The sequence below is a fragment of the Ochotona princeps genome, chromosome 7 (assembly GCF_030435755.1).
Source record: "Ochotona princeps isolate mOchPri1 chromosome 7, mOchPri1.hap1, whole genome shotgun sequence".
NCBI lineage: Eukaryota > Metazoa > Chordata > Mammalia > Lagomorpha > Ochotonidae > Ochotona > Ochotona princeps.
Genome location: NC_080838.1, coordinates 81,364,530 through 81,385,215, shown reverse-complemented (window position 1 = coordinate 81,385,215; position 20,686 = coordinate 81,364,530). Strand labels below are relative to the sequence as shown.

The 20,686-nt window shown below is 49.8% G+C and overlaps 1 long non-coding RNA gene across 1 annotated transcript in view; it reads right to left on the bottom strand.

The window, feature by feature from the left end:
• Positions 1 to 14,642, bottom strand: part of LOC131480844 (uncharacterized) — a 51,422-nt gene extending 36,780 nt beyond the window's left edge. Inside the window, exon 1 of the long non-coding RNA XR_009245863.1 lies at positions 14,427 to 14,642. This is a non-coding gene — a long non-coding RNA (uncharacterized LOC131480844). The remainder of the gene's footprint in view (positions 1 to 14,426) is intronic.
• Positions 14,643 to 20,686: the final 6,044 nt, after the last annotated feature.

Genomic DNA, 20,686 nt, shown 5'->3' with positions numbered 1-20,686 from the left:
ACCAAGTGGCAATCTGGGGCCTCGATCAACCGGAGTTGCAACGTGGCCAGCACCACCTGTGGCTAGCTGCAGCAGCCTTGGCTGCAGGTCCACCTGAGAAGCAAAGTATCTTCTGGCCCAGTTCCATGCTGTGCTGGTCTGGACAGCTCTGGGTAGGATGTAGCACTGTTCAACTTCTTCCTCCCCCAACCCAGGCAGCACAATTATCTGCTTGGGGGACATGAAGGTGGGTGCCAAGACGTGCCATGGAAACCCGAGGCCAGCACTGCACGGGCTCATACTGCTGCCAGACACTGGGTCAGCGCTACCAGGACCCCGGTCACACCATTGCCAACACGGATGCTCTGGCATCTCCTCCAGGGTTCCTAGCCAGCTCCAGCAACCCTCATCACAGTGGACTAATCATGGATCCTGTCCCATGGGCCACTGCCAAGACCCACACACTTTTGCTGGGACTGAGACGAGCACCCCACATCCCCATAGCTGCTGCAGTCAACTACCACAGAAGACGACACGGGGAGACTATTCACTATCATGCAACTGGAAATAAAATCAGAACAGTCCATCAAACTGATTCCTGAGGCATGTCTCTAGGAAAAGCACCCTTCACAAGAGACAACCATTAACAGCGACAGAAACAACAAACACACTAGATACACAAAGCCCGATGCAGGGATGGGGACAAGAGGTAGGAAACAAGGCACTATGATGGTCCCGAAGAAATGCAACAAAGCTGCAGTGAAGACTCCAAATGAGATGGAGGAAATAACCAAGCATTCAAAAGGAAGAGTACAGGATACTCAGAATACAAGAGAATAGACAACCAGATGAAATCAAGAAAGCAACAGACAGAATGGAAGAGAAACTCAGCAAAGACAGACTTTGGAAAAGCACCAAACAAATCTTGGGAATTAAAAACTCAATCGAATAAAAAAGCGAAAACTGTAAGTCTCAACTTCAGGTTAGATCAAGCAGAGAAAAAGGAGTATCTGAAAGTGAAAATAAGTCTTTTGAAACGTTACAATCAGAGTAAGGGAAGGGGGATGACAAAAAAAAGAAGATAGCCTCTGAGACCTTTGCACCATCAGTAAATAAAGAAATATTCAAAGTACAGGGTTCTGTGAGCTCCCACAGACTTGGCACAGGAAACCTATTCCACAAAATGGTAATGACGGTTCCCTAGTCCACACACAGGCGGTCTGTGGCACTCCAAATAGACAGGACTAAAAAAGATCCTCACATGACATACCATCTTAAAACTTTCAAAGAATTTCAGAATCTGCAAGAGCCAAGTGCAAAGTCACTCAAACAGAACCCCCATTAGGCTAATCAAGGTTTTTTTCAACAGAAATATGTCAGGGCAGGAAGAAATGAAATTACTTATTCCAAGTTCTAAAATAAAAGCTGTTCACTCAAAATAGTATATCCAGCAGAGCCTTCCTTGACAAATGAAAGAAATACTTTCTAAGACAAGCAAAAATTGAGGGAATTCCTCACCAGAGGACCTTTGCAATCAGATAAGTTTATTTGCGAAGGGACCAGGTGAGCAAGGAAGGGAGGGAAGGGAAAGGACCTCCGAAAAGCCGGGAGGTGGGGTGCCTCTCGAAAGACGAGGGAGAGAGAGACACCGGAGGACCATTATTCTTAACAAAAAGTGCTTAGGGGTATCTGACACATGAAACTTCAAAAGATAACCACCATCATGAAAATATGAAAATATAACACCAACAGGAACAAAGAATATCCAAAATCAATAGAAGCAAAATGTTTAATGACAGGATTAAATCATTACTTACCAATAATAACACTGACTGTAGAGACTGAATTCTTCTCTGAAAGACAGAGGCTGCCTACCTTTCAGAGTGCACATTAGCAGGAAGCAGGACTGGGACTCAGGCAAACCGCAGGGATGCAAGCAAGCCAAGCCAAGTCTCAAACATCAGCCAAACACTTGTCAATCATTTAAACTCAAAGGGGATCAGCCAGGACACCAATCAGCACCCTCATCAGATGCCGGCACTACAGACAGTGGCCCACACTGCTGTGCCACAACATCAGGCCCCAAAATGGAATAACCATTGTAATGGCAGTGTTCAGTTTATTTGTAAAACTTTGATTACTGATTATAGCACTTAGCTATTCTATACCCTTAATTTTTGTTAATTTAACATACTCTGGGCTCAGCGCCATGGCCTAGCAGCTATGGTCCTCGCCTTGAACACTCCGGGATCCCATATGGGCACTGGTTCTAATCCCGGCAGCTCCACTTCCCATCCAGCTCCCTGCATGTGGCCTGGGAAAGCAGTTGAGAATGGCCCAAAGCCTTGGGACCCTGCACCCGTGTGGGAGACCTAGAGAAAGTTCCTGGCTCCTGGCTCCTGATCGGCATAGCACCGGCCATTGTGCCCACTTGGGGAGTGAATCATTGGACAAAAGATCTTCCTCTCTGTCTGTCCTCTCTGTATATCTGACCTTGTAATAAAAATAAAAATAAATCTTTAAAAAAAATATATACTCTGATATAAAAAATCCACTTAAGCCTCCTACCATTAAGGTTTTTCTATTTTTTTCCAGTATCACTTTTGCCTTTTGAATATTAATGCTCTATTAATTTTGCCTGGATACTTGGCATTCACAGTAACTTTTACTTTGACAACCACAAAATACTTGCCTTTTCTCAACCCTCTCTTTATCTTACTAACAGTTTCAGTATTTTAAGCACGTTAGACTGCTGCTGCTGCACGCCTTTATCATGACCTTACCGACTGCAGTCTCCTGCCTCTCCACCTTGCCTGTTATTAGCTTTCCACTATAATCACAATGATGCACTTGAGACTCGTGCTGCGGCAAGGTAGGAAAAGCCGCGCGGTGGAATCCCATATGGTGCCAGCTGGGAGTCGTGGCTGCTCCACTTTCAATATAGCTTCCTGTTAACATGCATGGGGAAGCAGTGGAGGATGGTCCAAGTCCTTAGGGTCGTGACCCATGGGAGACTCAGAAGAAGGCTCCTGGCCCAAACTGGCCCAGGCTTGGCAGTGTTGCCAGTGGACAGAAGGTATCTTTTCCTCTATTCTGCCTTTTAAACAAGTCAATCTCTTTAAAATGCACTTCGTCCCTCATCACTAGATTTTGAGCAATATATATTCTCTTCTTTTTTATGGTTTCTTTTTCTGCTTTCAGGAACACTTCTATTTCTACACTTGCGGACTGAAATCTTATGAGGACCGTCTGCTGACACCGTAGCCTCCTTGTGACGGCGTCAGCCAGGGGAGCTGTGCAAGGCACCGAGGCATGACAGCGACGTCCTCACAGATGGGGTCAGTGTCCTATAAGAGATCCCCCAGGGCTCGGGAGCCTCCACCTGGCCATGTCAGACCCAGCGGGGCGCCGGTGCACACGAACAGGAAGTGGGTCTTCACAACAAATCTGGCAGTGCCTTGGCCATGGACACCTCAGTCTGCACAACTTTGTGCTCAAACCACACGGCCTCTGGTATCTTCATCTCAGCAGCCCGAACCAAGACACCATCACACACTCACACACTGATTCACCAGCAAGTGGCTGTGCCACAATACTGAGGCCCACCTGTACGCACTAAACTCCCTACTGCCCCAGCTGGTTTCCTCAACTGGCATGTCAGCTGTCCTAGAGCAGGGCTTTCGGGGGCTACCTCGTTCATCAACATCTAAAACAGGACCTGGCACACAGCAGGGGCTCAACAGTCTTTGCTGAACGAAAATGGCAGACCCATTAGAAGTATGCTCAGCATCCAAAAAGCACAAGTGAGCAAAGGGAAGGCTCCAATGAGCAGACCGCTCTACTGCCCTCACGCAGAGAACAACTCAACAGGGTTAAACTCATCTACAGACCCAATACAACCACAGTCACAGCAGTCACTTTTATATCAAATGCAAGGTTAAATTTTAAATTAATACAAAATAAAAAGTGCCATTAAAGCTGAAACAATTTTTAACAAGCACTAAGTTAGAAGGACAGCCATTCCTGCTGTAGTTCACCTCTCCAAAGAGTCCCTAGAGACCCCCGCACAAGGGGCACTTCCGGCAGAGGCAGCCAGCCCTGCAGACAGTCTTCAACAAACCGTCATGTGACTGTCTACCTAGGTGGGAAAATGCTTCTCAAGAATTGCAACTCTTCCTTCACCCCAAACCTAAAATTTAACTTGTAATCACAGACTTTAATGCAAAAGGCAAAATCATAAAACTGTTATGAAATATTTGGGCAGGTAAATATTTCCCAGGACAAAAATGATGAAGTAGAGAAGAAAAAAACTGAACTTCATCAAAATTAAAAGCTTCTCGCTCCGAAGACACTATTAATAACAGGACCAGCCTCAGGTCGGGGAATCATTCGCAATCCTAATACCTGAAAGGGATCTTGTATTAGACAGACTTAAGGGTGTGGGAAACTCCAACACATCAATAGCAAGAGACAATCAAGTTCTTAAAACAGGTCCAAGATTTGCACAGAAAGAAAACCCACTCATGACCAGTAAGCACATGAAAGACAATCCATATGAGCAGTCCTTAGGGAAAGATGTGCCATCACACACCTCCTAGAACAGTAGGAATTCATCAAGCGTAACAGTGAGACAACTAACACTCCTTCACAAATCAACACAGGACGCCCATGCACCTTACTCTATCTATTCCTAGATGTTAGCCTGACTGAAATGAAAGCAGCTTTCCTCCCAATGATTAAAACCACGCAACCTTCCAGCTGGATAAACATAGCACACCACATCCCACATAGCACAGCAGTACTCGGCACAGAGACAAAGCTACTACCGTGAGTGAGCTCAGCCAAGGCCAAGCCCACGAGGTGCAGAATCAGCGGTGGGGACTAGAGCGGGGTGGCATCAGGGAGTTTCTGTTTGACTGTGGTGGCGATGACAACATATGTGTCAAATCTCAGTACGTACAGTACTTACAGTGGGTGAATTTTAACATGTGAATTACAGCCCAGTAAAGGATTTATAAACTAATCAGGTCAAAAGCTAAAACCCAACAACATAACACTTATATGATACTGTATAAAATAAAACAGCTCATAAAAAAGAGTATTCTGGGGTCATTGCTGTGGCAAAACAGGTTAAGCTACCAGCTGCATGGGCCCGGCGGCGTGGCCTAGCGGCTAAAGTCCTAGTCTTGAAAGCCCCGGGATCCCATATGGGCGCCGGTTCTAATCCCAGCAGCCCTGCTTTCCATCCAGCTCCCTGCTTATGGCCTGGGGAAGCAGTCAGGAACAGCCCAAAGCTTTGGGACCCTGCACCCACGTGGGAGACCTGGAAGAGGTTCCTGGTCCCGGCATCGGATTGGCGCGTACCGGCCCTTTGCAGCTCACTTGGGGAGTGAAACATCGGATGGAAGATCTTCCTCTCTGTCTCTCCTCCTCTCTGTATATCCAGCTTTCCAATAACAATAAAATCTAAAAAAAAAAAAGAAAAAAAAAAAAGCTACCAGCTGCAATGCTGGCATTGCCAATGGACACAGGTTCAAGTACTGACCATTCTGCTTCCAGGCCAGCTCCCTACTGACGTACCTGGGAAAGCAGCAGAGGATGGCCAACTGTTTGGGCTCCTGCACCCACCCACCCACCTAGGAGACTGTAAAGGAGCTGCTGGTTCCCAGCTCTGGCTTGGCCTAGCCCTAGTCATTGCAGCTATTTGGGGAGTGAACCAGTGGATGAAGACTCTCTTGTTCTCTCTCCACCTTCACCCTCCCCCCACCCTCATAAATAAATCTTTCAAAATATGGTGTTCAGCACATCTTCAAAATAGAATAAGAGGTTATCTCCAACCAGGTAGGTAAAATGGCTTGCAGCAGGTCAATACTTGCACCAAGACCAAGTCCACTGAATTATGAAAGTCAAAGTTCTAACAGCACGAGACCTGTAAGGCTTGGGAGACAGAGATCTGAAAGAGCGGGTAAGAGGCTAACTAGTTCAAGCAAGAAACTAAAAAAAAGTGAAATGTCCCATCTCTGGCATTGCTAAGGGAAAAAGACCCCAAGGCAAAAGCTGAACGCCCCAAAAGGAAGACCAAGAAGGGACAGACGGGTCCTAGAGAAAACACCCAATTCCAGTCTCACAGCATCTACCAGCAAGGATGCCTGCTAAGCGACACATTGTGCTGTGTGGATCCACTGCGTGTGCTGACACACTGGATGGATGAGGCCGCTGGGGCACAGCACAGCAGGTTGCCAACAGTAAGAAAAATAATGACAAATAACTTAGTAACCAAGTCATGTAGCATAATAATAGAACACTGTATACTGCACATGATCATACATGATCGACTAACAACACATGAAGGCTTGTTTACACGGCAAACATGGGATACGCTGTATTTATCTAGAGACTTAATTCATGCGTTTAAAGTCAGACTCAGAGAGAGACAGACAGAATCCTTTCACCTGCCAGGTCACTGCCCAGATGGTTCCAACAGCCAGCACCAGCCAGGCCAAAACCAAAGTTTCACCCATGTCTCCTACGTGGGTGGCAGGGCCCAGGCACTTGGACCATCTACTGCTGCTTTTCCCAGCCCATCAGTGGAGCAGCCAGGACACAAACCGGTACCCATATGCGATGCCATAACCGCAACCCCGGCAGCACAGACTTCTGACAGCTGCAACAGTGACACTTAGCAACAGGAACTCTTTAGCTCTTGTTATAGGCTTATGGGATCATACACACAGTCACCGCTGACAGAAATATCAGCAGGTGGCGTATGGCTGTATGGAATAGTCACGCAGCCTCCACGTAATCTATGCTGGTTGGTTCTGTCCTGTCTGCCCAGAAGAAAAGGTGAGCCTTTTCTAGTAATGTTTATTTGTTTAACACACACTGTCTGGCATTTGATCAATATTTAAGAGACATAAACAAAACAACACGTGACCTGACATTTACGAGAACACTCTACCCGATGGCAGAATATATTACTTTCAGGTGCACATTCACCATAAGCCATATACTGGGCCACAAAACAAATCTCAATAATTCAGAAGGTTCTTCTCACAAAGGGGTTAAGGAAATAAGAGAGTCTCCAGGAAACCCTGAAGTGTGTGAAACGAAGCAAGCGCTCCTAACCCAGGACCATTCCGAGCTGCACGGCACTGTAAGCAGTCAGAGGGACGTTGTTAGCAACGCTTACTCTCAGACAAACAGTCACAAATCAATGACATCAGCTTCTACACTGAGAAACTATTGAAGTAAGCAAATTAAATTTCAAGTAGGTTTACAAAAAGGAAACAATGAACATGAGATCAGAAAGAATAAACAGAAAATGAAGAGAAAATGACTGAGACCAGACGTTCCTTGAGAAGTCTAGCAAGAGTAACAGGTCAGGCTGGTCAGGCTGACCGAAGCAGAAAGGACACGTGACCCACATCAGGAATGATGCCGCATTTCTAAGATCCAGAGGGCTAGGACACTCCGTGCATTTCCCACAGATTCTAAAAGCCTAGCAGATTACAAACAAGCTCCTTGAAAAACTTACCAGGCACGTGAACAGACTGACTAATGGATGGTTCAAGCCCTGGAGTTCAGACAAGCCTTAGGTAACAGTAATTATCACCCAAGAGACCGGCACTGTGGTGTAGTGAGTTAAGCCCCAGATACTGCAGCCCCATATTCATCCCACAGACCCCTCCACTTTTGATCCACTCCCTGCTTATAACCTAGGAAAGCAGTGGAGGCCAGCCCAAGGCCTTGGGCTCTTGCACCCACATGGCAGACCTGGAGGAAGTTCCAGCTCCCAGCTTCAGGCTGACACAGCTTTGGTTGTGGCGACCATTCCGGAGTGATCATGTGGATTTTCTTCCTTTAACACACTCTCTGTTAACTCTGACTCTCACGTAAAATAGATAAATTCCTTAAAAATTATCATAAAAGGTAAAATTAGGATACCTTGTAGCTTTTGGAGGTACAAGAAAACATAAAAATTCAGCCATCAGGTAGGCCAATAGGAGTAGCGGGTGAAGTCCCTGCCTGCAGAGCCAACACCCTCTGAGGGCCCCGCTGCCCCACTCCCACCCAGCTCCCTGCTGAGCACCTGGGGAAGCAGCAGGGTGCCCAAGTGCTGCCCCGCTCCCATGAGGTGGCTGGGAAGAAGCTCTGGCTCCAACCAGCTCAGCCCCAGGACTTCCCGCCATCTAGGGAGTGCAATGGCGCCGGAAGTCTCTCCCTCCCACTCTGATGACTTTGATTTTCAAATAAACTAATTAAAGGAAAAAAAAACCACTTCAGGAGCTATTCAGATACAAGGAAAGTGACTGTCACAGATCAGAGAACTAGGAATGAAGAGCTCTGTAAATAATAAATATGAATAAAAGTTTTCAAAAACCATATTAATAATGTTGGGATTTACCACACATATAAACAGAATACAGAGCAATAACAGGGAAAAGTTGGAATAGGAGTTAAATTGTTGAAAGGAACTGGTAAATGCAGGTTTTAACTATTTTAATCTAGATTTAGTCTTTAGTATTTATTTCAGTTACATTTTTGGTATTGATCATTGGGTTTATAACCATCATCAGCTTTACAGTAACTATTCTAAAGTTTTTTTTAGTCATCTTTTTTTTTACAAGATTTGCTTATTTATGTGAAAATAAGAGTTACAGAGAGAAGTCCCCTGTACGCTGTTTACTCCTCACATTGCTGCCACTGCCCACACAGCGTCAGCCCAAAGCCAGGAGCCAGATGCCTCATCTGGGTCTCCCACCGGCTGGCTGAGGCCCAAATGCGGAGCCATCTTTTGCTGCAAGTCCTAGCACACGAACCAACGTCCATAGGGAAGTTCAGCTAGCTGCTTTACCCACTATGCCACAATGCCAGCCCCGTAACTCAGTTACACACACACACTTTGTCTTAGCAGAAGTTATTTTCACAAAATAAGTAAATATACTGTCTGGGACAATCCCATTCCACATCAGCAGGCCTAGTTCATGTGCTCACTCCTGCTAGTGCACACCCCAAGAGGACAGCAGGCCAGAGCCCAGCAGCAGGGTCCCCGTGCCCAGTGGGAGGCTGCGCTGAGCCCCCAGTCCTGGCCGGCCCTGCTGCTGAGGGCAGCCAGCAGGGGAGCCAGCAGGTAGGAGGTGTGTCTTCTGTCTCTCTGCTTTTCGGATAATTTTGCTTTTTAATTAATTTAAAGACAAAACCCTTTGAACAGAAACCAACCTACTTGAGATGAAAGCTAAAACTGAAGTCTCTGATTAATGTGAACTCTTTGAAAAAGATGAGAATTTCTGCCCTAATATTTCACCTTATTAATATAGAAATGAAACTAAAATCTAAAAAATTAAAAGCAAATCATCAATACAGAATGCTGTAACATTAAAAGAAATTCCAAAAATTTTACTATTTATAATTGATTTTTATGAACTTCTAATACTAAAAATAAGCAGCATTATACCTTTGTAAAATACACAATGGTAGATATCACTGAGCTGAGACTATACTATTACATAAGTAATATAACATAAGCATAATCAAACAAATGGAGGAAAACAGGAATCTTTATCTGCCTGATGAAGTAACAGCTAACAGCTATCAACAAATGGTTGCACAGAAATTATACAAGCCATTATACAATTATAGTCAGTCAGTAAGAGTGACATTCTCTGATATTTGGAACTATTCTTGAATAATGCATGTAATTCTATCCAGAATTTTAGACTCAAAAAAGGAGAAATGCAATGTCCACTTGCATGACGCCTAAAAGAAATTAACACTTTCAATTCTCCTTCCACAGTGCTGCTTTATTAAAATATTCAGATAAAATATTGTATTTGACAAGGTGCCAGAAGTAAAAATGCGAGGAGAGGTGACAGTAAGTGCGTGCTAAGGAAACGGGGAGAGAAGAGGAAATCACTTTTTTTGATAGAGCCTGACATGCTCGCTGCAAGATAAGAGTAACTGACAGGACTAAGTTTTCCTAAGGACTGCAGAAGGTTGCCTGATGAATATCAAATTTAACAGCAAATCGCTCCTTCCAGAAGGAAAGCTAAAAAAAAGCTTTTGAACTCGCTATTTCATAGATGCCACTATGAGGATATAAGTTAACATCTGACATGGAGAGCTAGGACTTGAGCTTGCTAAGTTTGTTCTTTTCTTCCTTTTTTTAAGGATGTATTATTTCACAGAGTCACACAGGAGGACGGAAGAGCTCTCCCTCCGTCGTCTGGGCCACTCGCCACTCCGCGGACAGCAGGGTCTGGGCCAGGCTGGAGCCCGAGGCCGAGCACCACACCCACACCTTCCTGAAGAGTGCTTGCAGCCCAGGCAGCCCTGCTGCTGTCCCGCCTCTGTCAGAGCTAAGAACTACGGACTCAAACCAGCACCCACACACTTGGGATGTTGTGTCACAGGCAGTGCCTGTTTGCTGTCGCTGTTTAATAATTATTTGAAAGGCAGACTTGCAGAGAACGAGGGACAGACAGACGGACACACACACGCTTGAGCATTCCATCTACTGATCCACTGGTTCAGTCCTCAATAGCCAAAGAGCAAGGGCTGGGCCACACAGAAGTCGCAGCCATGATTTTCACTGGGTCCAAGCACTCGGGCCGTCTTCTTCTGCTTGCCAAGGGACATCAGCGGGGAGCAGCTGGGACTCAAACCAGCATCTACATGTGACGCTGGCGCTGCAGGCTGCAACTGAGTGTGTTGTGCCACAACACTGGCCCCGCTATCCTTTCTTAATCAACCAAAAGGCTGAGAGCACACCAAAAAGCTCCCTCAAAACCCATGTTACTCCCACCAAAAATAAGCTGGAATAGTCTGAACCTTCTAAACCTTACATATTTTTTCCCTCTAGAATGCTTCAATGTGTCCCATTTTGTGTTAGAATTATGTGTATCCTCTTTCAAAGCTCACTAACAGTTCAAATCGCCGAGGACGCCAGGGCTGGCTGGGCTGCCTCTTCCCAGGTGCCTAACAGGGCAGTCTCGATAATAGTCGAGCGTCTGCGCACTCTACTTCTGCAAAGTGCGCAGCCTGGCAAGCCTCCCTCTCCCCCTGCAACGGCTGCACAAGGCAAGGCGGTGCCCCACTGTCAGTTAGGCACTAGCCAGACCAAAAGGTCGCCTCCCCTCCCCGCTTTCGAGGCTGGCTCCCATCCAAGGCACCCAGTGTCCCTCAGTCGAGAGCAGAGGCTGCTTGGGTTCCCTTCAGCACACCTGGAGAGGCTGAGGCAATGGAGGGGCCTTCCCGGATGGTCTCAAAGACTAACCCAGGAGCCAGTGACAAGGTCGAAAGCCAAAGAAAAATCCTACAGCACAGACGCTCCAGGTCTTCCATTAGTTCTGAGGTTCAGGGCTTCACACTGAAGTCCACCTGCGCCAGGGAATGCGCCCATCAAGCCCACTTTCGAAAACTGCACACGCCTCACACCAGCCCGCCCTCCTGCAATGAAGAAAGGACGGGAACTGACAGTTCAGGTCACAATCGTGTCCTGTGGGTCAGCAGCCCACAATGCAGGCCCACTGGCTGAGCAGAGAACGCCAGACTGGAAGAAGAAACCTGTAACAGTACAGCAGGCCATGTCGGGAGGCGTGGGACACAGCACAGACAGCCACCCGCAGGCCCTGCCGGGGGGCGTGGGACCACAGCACAGACAGCCACCCGCAGGCCATGTCGGGAGGCGTGGGGCCACAGCACAGACAGCCACCCCGCAGGCCGTGTCGGGGGGCGTGGGACTGCAGCTACACTGGAGTTCCTTTCACAGGAACTAACTTCCATACCTGCCATTCTGAAAAAGACTGAAGAAAGGGGCGGGCACCCGGCCGCCACCCCGTAACGCAGTGTCGGGACTGGAACCCCAGCTCTGTTCCAGCTCCCAGATTCCCGCTAACGTGCTCTCTGCGAAACAGGGGGGACGGCTGCAGGCTGCTGGGTCCCAGCCACACACCTGGGAGACCCACATTAGCTTCCCAAGCCCCAACATCAGCCTGGCACAGCCCCAGCTCTCATCCACATATGAAGAGTGAACCAACAAGTGAGAGATTTCATCTCCTCCTCTTTCAAACATAAAAACAAAACTTTCTAAAAGACACTGAACAGGGAGTTCAAGTGAAAAGAAACGCCGAGCTGCACACGTCTGGCTGGTAGAAAGCTTCACGTAACACAGAAAAACAACTGTCCCATCCTCCAAAAGAAGGAATGGCAGTGACACCACAGGAGCCTCCACACTGACACCCCCTCCAACAAGCCCCCTTCCAGCCTCACCTCATCAATCAGCTGCGGAGCCACCGACAGCACTGCTTACAAAGGGCCGCTGCTCTGCTCCACTTTTCTAGGAAATAAACTACACACACTTACGTCACACGGGTTCTGATCTGGCTTCCTTAAGAAGCTGCCCAAACTGAAACGCAAACTAAGCCTTTTTAGTAAGTTTATCACCATCTGAGTGAACCAGTCACATCCACCAATTATTTATACAAAAACTTGGGGCTAATAAAAATAAAATGTAACTATGACTGGAGAAAAAAAAAGGGGGGAGGGTAACCAATGAACCCGAGAAAGTATACGCTAGCCACAACAGCGACTAAAACAGCAGTACCATCAATCTCAGCACGCACAAGACGCCCACACCTCTTCCACACGTTCCACCTGTTTATCATCTCAAGTGCGAGTAGCCATCAAATCTCTCCTAGTTGTCTATGTTTCTCGAAAAGAATCTAAATACTGAAAATGGCCCAAATCGTCATACATTAGGGAACAAGACCATGTAATCTATTCTAGGGAGGAAGACTTGGGGGGAGGGCTTAACTTCTTGACTCCACAACACAAGTCACCAAAGTTTGAAAATACACATCTGATACATCTCACTACACCCTCCCCGCACCGGGTCCTCTGCACACAGCTCTCTCACTCAGCTTGGCACATCAAAAAAAAAAAAAAAAAAAACCCAAACCACAACCCAGGCCTCGACTGGCAGTGCCCCACACCCTGTGTGGCACTTACACCACGCAGCCAGTCATCTCTGTCAGGTAGCCAGCAAAGCCCCTTGCCACTTTTTTCCTGGGCGAATCCAGCTACCACATTGCCCATGGACCTCCACCAGGCTAAGCTTCCATTCCCATCCCCCCAGCCCAAGTTGTCAAACCCACCAGTCTGATGGGGTGTGCCCCCAGGGACGGCCCAGGCGGCCACTCCCTTCCTAGATCATCCCAGAGAAGGGGGGACGTCCTGGAGCTCGGAGCGCAGTCCCGCAGCAGCACCAGCACTGAGTGACGCCGAGCGGGCGGCCCGGCCGGTGTCTGCCCCTGACCTGTGCATTCCCCCCCCCCCCCCCCCCGCCCCGTAAGAGAAAGCACTGATTTGTTTCTTTGTTTTCTTTTTCGGTTTCATTTTTAGCAGCTGGCCTGACAGGCACAGCTCAGCATTCTCAGGGACATGACCCGGCGGGTCAGAGGCCCACGCTGTCACCTCCAGGATCCGGCTCTGCCCACCCGGGGCCGGGGAGACAAGTTCATGGAAACACACGGACTACCCGAAAACCATGCATGGATTTAAAAAAAAAAAAGGCATTTGAACCCCACGTTCGCAAACTTCGTAAAGTGCTCCTGACAGGAACTTTGGGGCGTTATTACGTGTGGGAAAGGACACGCCGGAGGCCACCTGCGCCGTGGGCACGCTGGGCTCTGCAGGCGGCCAGGCCGCGCGGGCTCGGCTTCCCAGGGCCAGAAGTGCCCGAATCCTCCCGGAACCCCACTAACGGAACCGGGCCGGGCTGCGCTGGGGGCAGGGGTTCCCCGGAGGAGCTGGCCGCCCCAGCGCCCCATTGGGCGCCGCTCCAAACGTGCCCGAGTGTGACAGGAATAAAGTGGGTCACAAGGCCTAGCGGGTCCCTGCCCAGATCGCTCCGGGCGCCCGGTCCAGCCCTCCAGGCCGCCGGATCCCCGGGCGACCCGGCCGGGCCACCAGGTCACTCGGGGCCGCGCCGCGCGCCCCGATGCCGCCCCGGCCCCGCAGGGACACCCCCGCCCCCCACACACCCCAGGCGCGCGCACGGTCCCCAGCGTCCCCACAGGCCCCCTCGGCCGGGCGGGCCTCCGCCCGACTTCCAGGGCAGAGCCGCGGAGCGGGGCGCCGAGCGGGCTGCAGCGGCCGCCCCCCGCCCGCTGGGCCGCCGCCCCCTGCCCGGCGCCCCGCGCCCTCACCCAGCGGCTCCCGCCTCGGCCCTCCCCGCAACACACGCACACACAGCGCGGACGCGGGCCGCGGACGCTCCGAGGCACTGACCGGGCCGCGTCCAGGGAGACGCCGCGGCACCTGGGCTTCCCGAGGGGCGTCCCTCCCAAACACCCCACCCCCCAAAACACACATTCGCCGCCCGCGCCCCTCCCGGCCCGCCGCGCGCATGCGCCGCCCAGGCCCCGGGCCCACCCGGCGGGGCGGCTCACCGGGAGCGCGCACGCGGCGGCGCCTGTGGCGGCGGCGGCTGTGGTGACGGCCGGGCTCTGCCTCGGCGGCCTCGCGCCTCCGCGGGTCGCTTCCCTTCCTCACGCCGCCGGCCGCCAGCCCGGGCCGTGATTGCGCGCCCCGGCGCATGCGTCGGCGGTGACCCCGGGGCTCCGGCGGCCGGCCGCGGCCCTGCGTCCGCCCCTCCCCTCGGCTCCCTCGGCGGCGCGGCGCGGCGCGGTGCGCATGCGACTTGCCGGGCGCGCCTGGGGCTCCTGGGGATACGCCCGGGCGGGCGCGGAGAAAGCGGGATCTCCTGGCCGCCGGCTGCGGACGCTCACACAGCGGGTCCCCGCCGGTCCCCGGAGAGAACGGAGGAGCCGGCGGCAGGTGCGGCGGGCCTTTCACCCTGCCTGCCCGCCGCGAGGAGCAGGGGGACGCGGGGGACCCTCCCTCTCCTGAGAGCACGTCGCTCTGCCGACACCAGGTTCGAGTCGCTCCCCAGGCAGTGGGAGAGGAGGGCTCGCCAAGCTGCCAGCAGCGCGCCTTTTCCGCCTCCCGCGGGAGCGCGGCCCGGGTGAGCCTGCGGACGAGCACCTGTGTGGCTGCTAGTTAAACCTAATGGAAGAGTGGGGGGGTGGGGGGCAGCCAGGACCGCAGTTTGCATGGGGGTGCGGGGGGGGGGTCCCTCGTTAGAAGCAGGTGTGGATACTTCCTGCTTATCTTGGGGGAGGCTGTGGCGAGGAAATCACTGCCCTTGATTTTTAAGACGCAGTTGGCTCCCAGGAGGAAGCATGCTTCATGACTGCTTTCCTAAAAGAGCCGGAAGGGCTCTCAAGTCCCAGGAGTTTCGATTTTAATTAACGGCCTTTGGCTCTGAAGCAGAAGTCATCATGTTTCTGTGGCTCTGAAAACTTTCAAGCTGACATTGACCTTGGTAAACGCTACAGATTTCTTGCTGTGTGCCCAGAAGAAAAAGGACTCAGATTTTGGAAAGTTTTCTCAGACTCTCCCCCTACCCTCCAGCCGTGGGCTTTTCAACAGCACGGCCGGCAGGATCCATTGTTCCCTGTCCAGCACTACCTGGTCACTTCCTTTGGGGAACTACTTTTTTCTCTCTCTGCCCACCTGGTCTGGGTAGAGACACCAGGCAAAGCATACTTAAGTTCACTAGTCTCTTTTCCGTTGCCATTCCTAAGAAAGGTGTCCGTCTGTTTCTGGTGGACTTAAATCAGAGAAAGAAGGCCACATTCAACAAGCAGATTGAAAGATGAGCATTTGGCCCAGACATACGTTGGATGCCCTGAAGTTTCATATTGACTAGCCAGTAACTTTTTGGTTGAGTTTGCCAGTGAGAGCTCTCCTGTGGTATGCGGTCAGGAGTTCCTAGTGCAGGTGTGAAGGCCCTCGCTTGCGTGGATCCGTGGGTTATAGAAACTCATCCCACCTCGTACTCCGCATCTGGACCATGCATCCACCTTTGCCCTTTTCCGGAGCTCCGTTGTCCTCTGACTCACCAGGACTGAGCTCGGTCATCGCTGACTCCTCCCTCCCCCGTGTTGTGCATTTAATTATTTACCAAGCCTGTTGATAATCCATGCATTCCGCTTAGCCCTCTGCCCCAGCTTGAACATTTCCCGAGGTTGACTTCACAGCCTCATCCTTTCTATGCATATTCCCTCTAAGAGAAGAACTATCAGAATGTAGTAGCTTGTCCAGTTGCCAGGCGTCCATAAAATAAAAATCCTACCTAGATGTATATCTCCTTGGGGAAGTCAAGTGCTCTGTGCTTTGTTTCCGGCATTTCTGCATGGAATGGCCAGTTCCCTTCTCAACCGCTCCTCCCTGATTGATAACTTGACCTGCCTGAGTTTAAGTACCAGCTGTATCAGATAGCTGCATGACCTTGAGTGAGTTATTTCTGTAATTTCCTCTGCAAACTAAGGGTAACAGCTCTCAGTAATTGAGAAGAGACTGTGTGTGTCGCAGGACTTGGAATGCTAGCGGTCACACCGAAGTGTTAGCCTCTTAATCACTGAGGCCCCTTTTCGTGTCCTGTCTCAAGTTCTTCCGCACTCCCATCATCACAAAGTAGTGTCTCTGTCATGATTTCTCATCCATTCTATCATTGATGTTACTGATTTTACCTCCATAATTGATCCTGAAATAGAAAACTGGAAACTTAATTTGTGTATGATTGGAACATAAAGCAGGTTTAAAGGAAAAAAACCTACATGGGTTAGTCAGTTACCCATAGTCTTTAGAATCCCTTTAGACTAGGAATGCTGTGAGGTGGCGTGGTGGGCTGCATGATCAGTAGCTCAGGCTGGAATCTTACCACTGAGAGACTGAGCGAGTCAGGCAACTCCTCTGAGCTTTGGGTCACTTGCCCGAGAATTCTGATGCCCAAAGGTAAATTTAATGTAAACTAATCATGCAGGCTGGGTGATGAGGATGGTAGTTGTGAATCTTTACCTTGTCATTGGAACCCCAGGAATGGCTAAATGACTCACACATGTTTAACTCTAGCCAAACCTTTGGGCCTTAATACACACTCTTATGCCCAACTGCCTACTTGTTTTCTCCTGTTGGGTGCCTGAAATATCATGGGTACCCCTTCAATCTGTATTTTAAAACATGAAATCAAATTGTTTTCCTTCTAAAAACCTATTTATCATTTTCCATTATATCCATTTTTTCCTTTTTTTAAAGACTTATTTATTAGAGTTGGCGCAGTGGCATTGCAACCTAATCCTCCACCTACAAGCACTGGCATCCCATATGGGCCGCAGTTCTTTTCTGGCTGCCCCACTTCCAATCCAGCTCCCTGCTAATGTGCCTGGGGAAATAGCAGAAGATGTCTTAAGTCATTGGACCCCTGCATCCAAGTGAGAGACCCAAAGGAAACTTTCTGCCTTTGGAATGGCTCACCTCGGCCATTGTAGCCATTTGGGGAGTGAACCAGCAGATGGTAAACCTCTCTCCCTCCACCGTTTCCTCTCTGTAGAATCTGTCCTTCAAATAAAAATAATAACAATAAATCTTAGAAAAAGATTTGTTTGCTTGGAAAGTAGAGTTACAGAGAGCAAGAAACAGAGATCTTCCATCTTCTGGCTCACTCCCAGAATGACCACCATCCACCAGGGCTGGTCCAGGTTGAAGCCAGGAGGTTCAGCTGGGTCTCCCATGGAGGGGCCGGGGCCCAAGTCTTCCACTGTTTTCCCAAGCGTGTTAGTGGGAGCTATTAGACCACAAGTGGAGCAGCCAGGGCTGAAGCTAGCTCCCTTTTGGAAGCATCAGCTCTGTGCTGGCTTCTACACCCAGACTTCTCACCATGGCCACAATACCCTGTTTGATTTAGGCCTTGTCTACCAGCTCTCCCACCTGTTGGGCTGGGAAAGTACTGCACTAATGGAGATGGAAGCTTCCCAGCTTGCAAATGGCCTGTCTGGGAGGAGGCTACCATTACGTAATTCTCAGCGAAGTAATTTTGGATCAGCTCAGCTCTGGCCTTTGCAGTCATTTGGAGAGTGAACCAGCAGATGGAAGACTCTGTTCTCCCTGTAATACTACCTTTCAAATAAAATAAATGAATAAATCTAACTGTACTAACTCTGCTCTGGTGAATTCTTTGCCCATAACACCAGCCCTGATTGCTTCCCATGATATTGTGGTGGCCCATACAGGGACTTTGTCCTCTCATGAAACTGGCCTCTGACATGGGTGAGGCAGTTGGCAGCTCATCGTGGTCAAGCCACACTCACCATTACCCTGCCTCCTGGACCCTACCAGATTTGTAAATAGGACAGTGTGCCTTACAGCAGGGACACTGGAGCAGTTCTGCCCTTTTACATACTGCGGGGCCACCCTGCCACCAGAGAACCCAACCTCAAGATAATCCGGTAGACCAGCAAATGTCCCAGACAGTCTTGACTACAGGAACCCAGTGTGTCACGGGAGAGGAGGGGGCAACTCCCTCCTGATTGATGGGGCCCAGAGGCCACACTATTTTCCATCTCCAGGCTGGGTCTCAGGTCACCTTGGAGATGGCAGGTGGCAGATGGAATCCCTAATGGACATGGGAGCTACCCACTCTATTACTTTCCCCGGATTTTTCTCTCAGACCTCAAACCTTCTTGCTAGCGTGCACAGCCAACTCAGACCTGGCTACTTTACAACCCCTGCCCCAACCCCCAATTTAAAGTATACCCTGGGAGAATATATCTTAACTCATACCTTTCTTGTCCTACCTACTTGCCCTACCCATCTACTTAGAAGGGACATTATGATTAAGCTTTGTACTGTCTTCACTTGTCTGAGCTTACCTGCCTGCCCTTTATTGGCACCGTTGACCGCTATGATGCCAAATCCTCCAACAGGTCCTCCACCACTATGGGATAGCCCCACTCCAGGCAATTGGTGTGCTGTCTCAGTAGCATTCACTTGAAGGATCCCAATTCCTTTCCGATGAAACGAATATACCCAAAAGCAAGGGCCTTTAACAGACCTAAATCTCCTTATACAAGTTTGGCTGCTAGCTTTTTGCATCCTGGCAGCTCATAATGCAACACACCTGTTTTGCCAATAAAGCAATCAGATGGTGCCGACCAAAAAAGTGCAAGATGAGGGAGTCATCAATGAGGTGGTCATCTCATCCTTGTGTTGTGCCTGATCCATATGCCCTCTGAGCACTTAGGATGCGTCACAGGGTGCTTCTGTGTCCTGCCAGTTCCTATTTGCCTTTCAGGGGCAGGAGCTTTCCATCCGGGTCACACAGCCGTTGACCTGGATGATCCTCCCCCTGATGCTTACTCAGATAGGCACTGTCCAAAGATCTGTCCACCCTCCAGCTCCCCTACGTGAGTGCATTGTCGGAATATGCCAATAGTTTGCTTAGATGCAGCCCATGAGAAGAACCTTGAATCCAAATATGGTGTTATAAAAATTGGCTTCTTATGGCTACAAGATCTCCTCCCACTAGGGCTCATATCTTTTCACCAAAGAATCAAATTCCTGAGACTGATACCCCCAGAATACCGTCACTTAGACCACTGCAAGAACCTTATTTTCAGTACAGGAACCCCGTCAATGAAGCAGCCACTGTGTTTCCTCCTAAGCATGGCAGGCTTTTGCTAAGTTTGGGTCCCCCAGTTTGGGCGTCTAGCCAAATCCTTCTATGAGGCTGTCTGGGAACCTGAGGAAGAACCCTTTGGATGCAGTCTGGGAATAGAGAAGTTGTCAAAGTCCTCTAATAGGCTCTTACCATGGCTCCTGCCAGAAATACAGAGGCCACTGTATCTGCATATTCACAAAGGAGAGGGCCTCACGCTTGGAGTCTTAGCTCAATCTCTAGTGTTCTCCCTGCCTTTGACATTGGCACCTGTGGCTCAGCTAGTTAAAGAGGCTTCAAAACTGACTCAGAAAAAGAAAGGCTGTCTACACACCCCACCAGCTGACATCTTCAATTGCAAGACTGCCCACTTGGTCTCGCATAGTAGAATTAATAAATCCAAATCCAGACCCGTCTCCAACAACCCCCTGAGCTGAACATCAAACCATACTAAATCCTTGATCCTGCCACCAAAATTCACCAGAATCTTCATACAAATGCACTTTCCTACAAACCCCAGATTTAATCATGCAAGAAGAGATCCCCAAGATACACCTGTTGCCAACCCTGAGCCTGTTTCAGAGCTGTTAGGAGCTACTTACAAGAGGGAGTTCAGCCGCCAGGATGTGCTATTTTCAACCTTGCTGAAACACAGAATCAAGACGCCTTCCAGGGGCCACCACTTCAGCACAAGGTGCTGAGCCCATTGCCCTCCCGTGAGCCCATTCCCTCCTGTAAGCCCATTGCCCTCCTGTGAGCCCACTGCCCTCCCGTGAACCGTGCAATTAGACAGGTAACATCTCTTCATCCTGGGCTTGGGCCTTCCATGCTCATGCTGCCATCTGGTGAGATGGTCTCCTGACACTCCAGCCACCCCCATCGAAGATGCCCTAAATTCTGGTCCTCCCAGGGGCTCTCCTGCTCATAGCTCAGATTGCTGTACCCACAGCAAAGCTCACCAGACAGGTGATACTTGATTTCCAGAGGAAACAAGGATGAGAAACAGCTCAGTGCAGCCACCAGACTGTACCCGCAAGCCACTGTGGCTCCCAACTGACCCTTTCTCCTCCCAGTACACCTGAGAAGAATCCCCAAAGACTAGCCAGGGGGACCCAGTGACAGGGTTCTATTGCCAGGGAAAAATAGATTCCC